Genomic DNA, 10,840 nt, shown 5'->3' on the forward strand with positions numbered 1-10,840 from the left:
CACCTCCCGCCTTGTCGGGGCAGCTCGGTAGGGGAGCCTCCCGCCTCGTCCGAGCAGCTCGGTAGGGGGACCTCCCGCCGGCTCCCTAGAGGACCTCTCCCGTCGCGGTGTCACCGCCCGGCCGCCACTGCGCCCCTGGGCACCTCAAATTCCTCTCTCACCCAGTAGAGGAGCAGGTCCCCTGTGCCCACCCCACCCCAGACCCCCAAGGCTGGGCCAGAAAACATTAGAGTTGAACCTTCACTCGCATCCTGAGGGGAGGAGCCAAGTTGGAGCTGCCAGAGGTCATTAGCGGAGAGGTGAACTGGGATTCCTCATCGCCTTAGAAGTACTTTTTTGTTCCCCACACTAACGCGTGTTCCCACTGTTTACAATCTACCAGGGCAGGATCCGCAGGTTTAGGTCTGTTTTTATAAAGAGGCATCAGTCCTCCACAGCACTTAATCTCAACAGGGCTTCATACCGATTGATTCTCGATGGACGTCTTTGCGGAAAATGTTTCCCCAATGCACGGGTTCGAATCCACCAGCTGCTCCGAAGTAGAATGGACAGTCTCGTTCCCTTCTATTCACAGCCTCTGACAACCCGCTAGAGGGTCAGCTGTGGGCCAGCTCCTACTGTACTGTAATCAACAATGGATCTACTGAATCAGAATCGACATTTTAACAAGCTCCCCAGGCGATTCTTACTAATAATTAATCAATACAAGAATCACCTGGGGATCTGTGTCAGTCTCTTGTTGTTAAGGCCAGTGGAGCTGACTGTAATAGCTATCTTTGCCTTATCCCATGCCATACTCACAATCTTACTTACACTTTACTTAAACTCATTGTTGCAGTCAATGTGTCAATTCATCTCATTGAGGCTCTTCTTCATTAAGGGTCTTCCTCTCTTTCAATGACCCTTCACTTTTCCAAACATGATGTCTTTTTCCAAGGCCTAACACCTCCTTGACAACATGCCCAAAGTAGGTGAGACAAAGTTACACCGACTTTGCCTGAAGGAGCACCCAATTACACTTCCTCCGAGACAGATTTGTTTGTTCTTTTGGCAGTTCATGGTATAATACTTCTTGGCATCACTCCAATCCAAAGGCATTGATTTTTTCCTCTGTCTTCTTTATCCATTCTCCAAATTATCCATGCATATGAAGTAATAGAAAACACCATGATCCACTTTAATCTTAAAACTGAGAATCTTTAGCACCTTTAAAAAGATACTTGCAAGAAGAATTGCCCAACTGGAAACATCGTTTGATCTCTTGACTGATGCTAGCTACAATGTGTATTGATTATAGATCCAAGTAAAATGAAATTGACAATTTCAATCTCTTCTGCCTAAATCAGGATGTTGCATATTAATCCAGCTGTGAAGATTTTTGCTTTCTTGATGTTCAAGTGTAATCCATACAGAAGGCTCTAGTCTCTGATCTTCTTTACTGTTGTTGTTAGGCATCGTGGAGTTGAATGTGACCCTATGAACAACCAATCTGAAGCCTGTCCTATCCTGTGCCTTCCTCACACTTCCTAACACATTAGAGCCCGTTAAGGCAGTCATCGTGTCAATCCACCTGGTTGAGGGTCTTCCTCTCCTTCACTGACCCTGTGCCTTTCCAAGCATGATGTCCCTCTCTAATCTCCTTTAGTAAGTGTTTAAAATCTTCTTCACTTTCTGTAAGCAAATTTGTTTCATTTGCATAACATAAGTTTTATAAGAGTCTTCCTCTTCAGGAAGATACTCAGATGAACAACAAACACATGAAAAAAATGCTCAAAATAATTGTCAATAAGAGAGAGACACAAATCAAAACCATGATGAGATCCCATCTCACTCCTACAGTAGTAGCAAAGTTTAACAGGACAGCTAGTAATAAATGTTGGATTGGATGTGACATAGGAACTCATACACTCTTGGTGGGATTGTAGTATGTTACAACCACTCTGGAAGTCAGTTTGGCATTCCTAGAAAAGCTGAACGTAGAAATTTCATATGACCCAGCTATTCCACTGCTTGGAATATACCTCGAGAGAATGAGAATTGAGGCACAAAAGGAGACTTGTACATCAATGTTCATAGCCACGTTACTCACCATAGCCAGAACATGGAAACAGTCCAGAAATCCAACAACAAGCGAATAGATTGAGAAATCATGTTACATTCACACATTGGAATACTATGCAGCATACAGGAACAATGATTTTGTAAATTACTACTGAACTTGGGAGGGACTGGAGGACATTATGCTAAGTAAACTCAGTCCCGTAAGGACAAATATTGTATAAGATCATTATTGTAGAATGAGTATGAGGATCCAAGGGGGGAGGGGGAAAGGAGAGGAGTTAGAATGGCTGGAGGGGAAGGGGTCAATCATAGGGTCGCACAATTTGATGGGGAGGATTTGTGTGAAGGAAATGGGAAAGATCTGGTGTGAAAAACAATGTATACGAACTTTGTAAATAACCTAGTATAAATTTATTTTTTTTTTAAAAAAAAATAGTCTCTCCAATCCAAATGCCACATTCTTTTTCATATAGTCCAGCTTCTCAAATTACTGGATATATATGGTGAAAGGATACAGTCCTGATGCACACCTTTCCTGATTTTTAAATCATGCTGTGTCTGCTTGAAAACAGGGAATTCATAAAATGTTACACAATATGCATGGGTGATCCTGGAGGACATTATGCTGAGTGAAATATCTCAGTTACAAAGGGACAAACACTGCATAACACCACTGTTACAAAACAGGACTGACATGGGAGTTGAGGGGGAATCTAAGAAAAAGAGGAGGTAAATAACACTGCATTTGAACAGATGAGGGAAAGGACTGTTTAAAAGGAATATGATATTCCTTTTAAGCAGTCCAGAATAAGAAATTAATAGCAAAGGGAAAGGGAAGGGGAGAGGAGGGTGGAAATTATTCAACAATGATTAATTTTTTTAAAAAAAATGAACTAGGGGATAGAGAGGAAAATGTGCAACAATGAATGAATGAAAATTCAACTTTTCTATAAACTTTTGTTAAAATCACAATTTAAAAAGGGGGGAATCATGCTGTATCCCCTTACTCTGTTTGAGCAAGTACTCCTTTGTTCGTGACCAGGTTCTACATGAGTGCAGTGAGGTGTTCTGAAATTCTCATTCTTCTCAATGCTACCCATTATTTTGGTTTGCACAAATAAAACATCTTTCATCAGGTATTCTATGCTTTCAGCCAAGATCTAAGTGACATCAGCAACAATATCCCCTTTTCCACGGCCTCCTCTGAATCAATATTGAATTTTTGGCAGCTTCCGGTGGATGTACTGCTTTAGCCATTTTTAAATAATCTTCAGCAGATATTTTATTTGCATGCGATATTAATGATCTTCTTTGATAATTTCCACTTTCTGTTAAATCACTTTTTTAAAAAAAAATGGGCAGAAATCTAGATCTCTGCTAGTTAGTCAGCCAAGTAGCTGTCTTCCAAGTTTCTTAGTTTAGATTAATGAAAACGTCCAGGGCAGCATCTGTTTGTTGAAACACCTCAGTTGGTATTCTGTCATTTTCCTGGAGCCTAATTTTTTGCCAATTCCTTCAATGCAGCTTGCAGTTCTTCCTTGAACATCATTGGTCCTTGATCAGTATGCTGCTTTCTGAGTGAATGAAGGGAAACTTAAAACTTAAGATTCTAATTCAGAATGTCAAGGGTGGATAGTTCTTATGGAGGAGGGGATAGAATTGACTCAAAGCTCTGGAATCTACTTATCTTTTGTAAAGAGTTTTTTTGTTGTAAATGGTTAAACTGTTAACTAGACCTTTCTGTGGAGAAAAATACTTAGTGATTTGCTTCTGTTAATAATTGTGTTGTTAATTGCTGTCAAGTCACCTCTGATTCATAGTGTCCCTATTTGTTGTTGTTAGGCATCTCTGAATTAGTTAGGACTCATAGGAACCCTGAACAATGGACCTGAACCTTGCCCTATTCCCGAGCTATCCTCATCATCCCTAATATAGTTGAGCCCGTTGCTACAGTCACTGCGTCAATCCATCTTGTTTTTTTACAAGGACTGGACCTTCCTAACAGCATACCCAAAGTATGTGAGACAAAGTTTCATCACCTTTACCTTTAAGACACACCACAGCTGCCCTTTCTCTGAGACTTATGTCCCTATATGGAACAGACCAAAACCTTGCCCTATCCAGCACTTCACAGCCTTCACTATGCCCATTGTTGTAATCACTGTGTGAATCCTTCTCGTTGAAGTCCTCCCTCTCTTTTGCTGATTCTCCAGTTTTCTTTCTGATACCTATTTCAAAGACTGGCACCTCTTAACAAAGTGTCCAAAGTATGGGAGATGAAGTTTCAGGAAAGATTACACCCAAGAAAACCCCATGGGGCAGTTCTAATATGTTACAGGAGATTGATATAAGTTAGAATCTACTCTACAGTGGTGAAGAACAACTTTATCTTTTGTGCTTCCCCAGGTGGTGCACTGTTAAACATTAGATTGCTAGCTGAAATGCTGGCAGTTCAACCCTACTCAGAGGAGTTTCAGAAAACAGGATGGTTGATCTACTTCTGAGAGATCACACACAGCCTTGAAAACCCTTTGAAGCAATTCTTCTCTGCACACACAGGGTCACCTGCATTCAAGGACTTAACACGACTTTGCAAATTCTGAGCACTGATGAAACCTTTTGGGAGGGCTGGTGTTTACGAGTGGGAAATAACAGTGATATCAGCCTAGGACTTAGAGAAAGACATCCTCACAGTAGTAGGACTAGCCTTTTCTCATCTCACCCATGCAAAGGAACTTAGCAAGGAAGGGGTACGAACTATAGAATAACTTGGACATTAGTGGACTATTCTACATCATTACTAAAGATCCCACAGGTCTGTCATAAAAACTCCTGGATATAAAACTTTCACTTCACAAAGGACCTCCCTACTCCTACCTCCTCAGCTTCTCCAAACCCCACAGAAACCCCATCCCCAAATGTTAATGCTTTTGAGAAAAAGATGAAATAAGGGGAAATATATTCCTCCTTAGCATGAAAACCCTGGACACCTCAGAATCAGCAACTTGCAGGATAAAATACACAAGAAGAAAGGGAAGTGGAATGACGAATGATAATCTTCCAAGCAGAGACCTGGTCTTCCTCTGTTCTGCTTCTACATGTTTGAACAAAGTAAATCAAGTACCACAGGATTCAAGGCAACCTGAATTCACTGCAGAAAAATATCCCTTTCTTGCCAAAGGAGCCTTTGAAAAGCATACGAGGACACTTGCATTTCTAAAGTGGCTGTGACAGGTAAACAGGCAGAGAGGAACAGGAATGTAAAGGCTTGTGCTGGTAAACATTTTGGAGGAACGTTTCAGCTTTTGCATCTGTCTGCCAATTATTCTGGCAGATCACCACTGTCAACGAAATATCACTGTAATTTTCTAACACTGATAAGAGTGTCAGCAGTACTCGTGAGACTAAGTGTATTAAATATTCAGCGCCTTTGTGATGCTCTGAATATAAACATTTTGTCTGGATTTCTCTTTGGTGCCTATCAGCACAGAAGAAGGGAGAGGTGGGGTGACTGATGTATTAGGGAGACACGTAAGAAAATTAATCTACTGTGCCTCCTTTTGACTTTACTTAGAGCTCCACACAGCGGGGGTTCCCCATTCCCCCACCTTAATATGAACCTCTTCAGATTGTTCTTTGATTTGCCTTTTGGGAAATAAAAATGTTAAAAAGTATATTATGAAGAGTCCCTGGCGGGGGCACAAACCGTTTAAATGCTCCACTGCTAGCTGAAAGGTTGGCAATTCAAAGCTCCGCAGAGGCACCTCAGAAGCCAGGCCTGATGATCACCTTAGCCTCAGAATAGAAAAACCTAATGGTACCTGGTTGCCAGTACTGACCTCAGGATCACAGTGGAAGGTCCCAGACAGAGTGGAAGACCTCAAAGATTATGACCACTGCTGCTCTAACTCATAGAGACTTTCCATTAGGCTTCCAAGTCTACTTACCTTTTCTTTTCTTTTATTATTATTTTATACTGGTTTATACAAAGTCCATATACCTTGTTTTTCATATGAGATATTTCCCATTTCCTTTATCCTCCCTTCCCTCCACCCTTCAAATTGTGAGACCCTATGATTAACACCGATCACTCCCCATCCTCACCCCTCTGCTCTCACCCTCCTTCCCCCTTGGATCCTCATACTCATTCTACAAAAATGGTCTTATACAACATTTGTCCTTATAGGACTGAGTTAGTTCACTTAGCATAATGTCCTCCAGTCCCTCCCAAGTCCGATAGTAATTTGCAAAATAATTTCTCTTGCATGCTGTGTAGTATTCCATTGCATAAGTGTACCATAATTTCTCAATCCATTCAATTGTGGTTGGATATTTGGGATATTTCCATATTCTTGCTATGGTGAATAACACTGCTATGAACATTGTTGTACAAGTCTCTGTTTGTGCTTCAATTCTTATTCTCTCAGGGTATATTCCAAGCAATGGAATAGCTGGGTCATATGGAATTTCTATGTTCAGCTTTTTGAGGAAGTGCCAAACTGCCTTCCAGAGTGGCTGTACCATTTTACAATCCCACCAACTATATATATAAGAGATCCCATCTCACCACATCATCTCCAACATTCCCTACTTTTCTCCCTCAGAGCAGCTGGCAGATTTGAACTGTGGACGCTTTGATTAGGTATGCAACATGTAACACACTGTAGCACCAGAACTCTGTGGGGTGGCCTTTCCTTTAGGCATCCTTAAAAATTGAAGGGAACCCCCCACCAAGGACAGCCTCTCAGTCAAAAAATAGGCAGGCCTGTAAAGTGAACCCTAACACGTGAAGGAACACCTTTGCAGAACAATCAACTCTATGAGACCTAAAAGGCAGCATTTGCCCAAAAGCAAAATTTAAAAGTTAGAAAGTGGGGGAAGAGTAAATGGGAAGAGTGTTGTTACGTTGGGGAGATTGCAACCAATGTCACAAAACAAAACATGCATAAATTGTTGAACAGAAAACACATGTGCTCTGTAAACTTTCACCCAACCCTTGATAAGATATAAATAGAATATCTTAATTGGAATTAATGAATAAATAGTGATAGGGGTTTTTTCAATTATTGGTTTAATATCATTTTTGTTTTAACAATAAAATGAAAACTTGGGCTGCATAAATGTACTCAAGACCTGTCCAGAAGTCAAATTCTACATTTAGGATATTACCTATGTATGTATTCTTTGTTCAGCATTGGTGGGAAAGCTTAACCTGGAGGTACAATGTTGGCAAACTCATTGGTATGTAGAATACATTATCAAAACTACTTATTTTAACATTAGTTATTCTGCTTTCTACAACATCACCTGTGTCCTTCTAACTAATGTTCTTTGCTTTTTTAATTTAATGTTTAATCCAATTAATGTGCATTTTTTACTAGACTTACTGAGACCTTTGGTATGTTTGGGGCAGAAAGTTTTAGTTACGTAATGGCTAAGGCATAAAGTTTAGATCTAGGATCATTACAAGTTAACAAAAATGAAATTATTGAAGTTAGATGTCATGTTGTTGTTGTTGTTATGTACCATCAAGTTGCTTGTGACTCACAGCAATGCTGTGTACAACAAACAGCCTTGAACCCTGCCCTATCCTGAGCCAGTTTTCCTATCTCTGACACACCTATCTCCACTTCCCCAGTTTCTATGTCAATCCATCTCATCCAATTTCTTCCTCTCCTGTGCTGTCCCTCCATTCTTTCAAGAATGATGTTGTTCTCCAGGGACTGAACCCTCCTGGCTACATGCCCAAAGTATAGGAGATGGAGCTTCAAGATCCTTGCCCCCAGGGAGCAACTTGGATTCACTCTGTCTAGGACAGACCTATTTGTTCTCTTAGCAGTTCATGGTATACTCAACACTCTTCTTTAGCACCACAACATAAAGGCATCAATTCTTCTTCTATCATCCATCATAGGCATTATTAATGAACTTAAATAGATTACTGTTGGTCATTTTGATTTTATTTTTTTTCCTTTTTTATTGTTATTAAATTTTATTCGTTTTAATGAACATTTACAGGGATTTTGGGTTTTCATTCCTTCATTGCTGCACCATTCTCTCTACCCTCCTCCCCAGTTTGTTCTTCTTCCCCCGCCATCCGAATGTCTGTTTTAATTGTCCAATTGCCACAGTGCTTGTCAAAGTCAGTTCTGATTAATCTCCTTTACTATTGGTCATTTTGACTCAATCATATTTTGTAGGGAATGACAAACTGAAGAACAGTATTGTACTCACTGTCAAAAAGAACACTTCGAGATCTATTCTGAAGTACAAGTCTCCATGATGGGATAATACCCATACTCTTACATGGAAAACTCGTTAATAAAAGCATTATTCAATTTTTTTGTACTAACCACTAATTCCAAAGTTTAAGAAACTGTGGATTTTTATCATCTTCTTCAACCCAGTCTATCAAATATGCAACAAATATGCATTGATGATTAGTGGTGACTGGAATGTAAAAATTGAAAAATGAAGGAAGATCAGTAGTTGGAAAATAAATTGTTGTGCTAGAAATGACACTGGAAAGCAGATATATGATAGAATTTTACAACACCCATGACCTATTAATAGCACAACTAATAAACTAAAATGGAATAGACCATTTCTCAACAATGTAAGCAGAAACTATATAGATAGACCTTGTCAAAAAGGATACACAAGAATTAAGTTCACTCTATCTGTGAGAAAAGATGAAGCTGGGTCTCATCAGGCAGAAAAAGGCCGTGTGCTGATTTCAAAACAGACATGCACCTTTTAGCTAGTACACTATGGATTAGAGTCAGAACTCCTTACATAGTAAATGGGTTTCTAAATGTAATAAGAGGGGGAGGGGAAAGGAGGAACATGGTGAACAATGAATAAACAAAAATCCAACTTTTCTGTAAACTTCAATTAAAATCACAATTTGATATGGGGGGGCGGGAATTAAAACTATCAACAACTTCATCTTACTTGGGTCCAAAATAAACACCCTTGGTACAAGTAGCCAGGAAATCAGGAGACGTATTACACTGGGAAAGTCTGCAGTTAGAGAGCTCTCTAAATTATTAAGGAGTAATGATGTCAGTTTGAGGACTAAGCTGCATCTAATTCAGGCCATGGTCTTTCCGATCATTTGTTATGCATCTGGGAGCTGGACAGGGAAAAGTGAAAAGGGATGGCAGAAGAAGAATTGATGCCTTTGAGCTGTAGTGTTGAAGAAGAGTGCTGAACATTCCATGGATGGTAAAATGAACAATTATATCATGAAGAGGGTGCAGCTGGAGTGCTCTTTGGAAGCAAGAATGATGAGGCTTCAACTCACATATTTCAGGAATTTGCTAGGAGGGGCTATTCTTTGGATGTTTGGAAGGGTGGAGGGTCAGTGAAGGAGAGGAAGACCTTCGACCAGGTGGACTGACACAGTGATTGTCACAATGGGCTCTAGTGTGTCAGAAAGTATGAAGATGGCACAGGATAGGACAGGGTTCAAATCTGTTATTCATAGGGTCACTATGAGTTGTACTCAACTCGATGATACCTAACATAGCAACATGTAGCCTTGTAAGAATTTATTTCTCCTTTCTCCTGCAAGGTTCACACTCTATTGGATATTTAATAGGATAGAATTTACCCACACTTCCATTCCAAGTATTATTTACACCTTTTGTTGAAGTTGTCAGTGATTTCATATTGCTTGTATCAACAATCAACACCCTTGGTACCAGCAGTCAGGAGCTGTATTGTCCTGGGAGATTCACTGTCTGGGTTATCTCTAAAAGATTGAAGAGACTTCAAAATGATGTCAGTTTGAAGGTTAACGTTTTCCTGATTTAGGCCATGGTCTTTTTAATCCCTTGTTATGCATCTGAGAGCTGAACAATGAAATCAGAGAGTACCAGAGGAATGTCTGTGTTTCACTGACTATGCAAAGGCATTTGACTGTGTGGATCACAACAAACTGTGGCTGACTCTGAGAAGAATGAGAATCCCAGAACACTTGATTGTGCTTATGCGAAACTGATACTTGGTCCAGGAGGCAGTCATCAGAACAGAGCAAGGAAACAATGCATGGTTCAAAATTGGGAAGGATGAACACCAGGGGTATGTCCTATATTCATACCTTTTCAATCTATATTCAGAAAAGATTATCCAAGAGAGTGGGCTCTATGAGGAGAAATGTGGCATCATGATTGGAGGAAGGTTCATCAATAATCTGCTTTATGTAGATGATATAACCTGCTTACTGAAACTGAGGAGGGCCTGAAGTACTTGCTGCAGGCCAAGGACTACAGCCTTCAATAAAAACTGAAGCTTAACATCAAGAGAACAAAGATTCTCACCACTGGGCTGATTGACAGCATCATGATAGATGGTGAAAAGGTTGAGATTGTTAACACCTTTGGTTTGCTTGGCTCCACTATCAACACTCTTGATACCAACAGCCAGAAAATTAAAAGATTAATTGCATTGGGAAAAATCTACTGTCAGAGATCTCTCCAAAGTACTGAAGAGCAACAATGTCAGTCTGGAGATCCAAACCATGAATCTTTGCAATCACTTGCTATGCATCAGAAACTAGACAATAACTAGGGATGATAGGAGAATTGATGCCTTTGTGCAGTTGTGTGGGAGAAGAGTATTGAATATACCTTGGACTGATAGGAGAACAAACAGGTTCATCTTGGAGAAGGTGAGACCAGGCTTCTCCTGGAGGCCAGGATCCTGACGCTTCATCTGACGTACTCTGGACATGTTGCAAGGCAGGATTAGTCCTTGGAGAGGGACATCATGCTTG

The sequence above is a fragment of the Elephantulus edwardii genome, unplaced genomic scaffold (assembly GCF_000299155.1).
Source record: "Elephantulus edwardii isolate Elephantulus edwardi_28Jun2011 unplaced genomic scaffold, EleEdw1.0 scaffold00068, whole genome shotgun sequence".
NCBI lineage: Eukaryota > Metazoa > Chordata > Mammalia > Macroscelidea > Macroscelididae > Elephantulus > Elephantulus edwardii.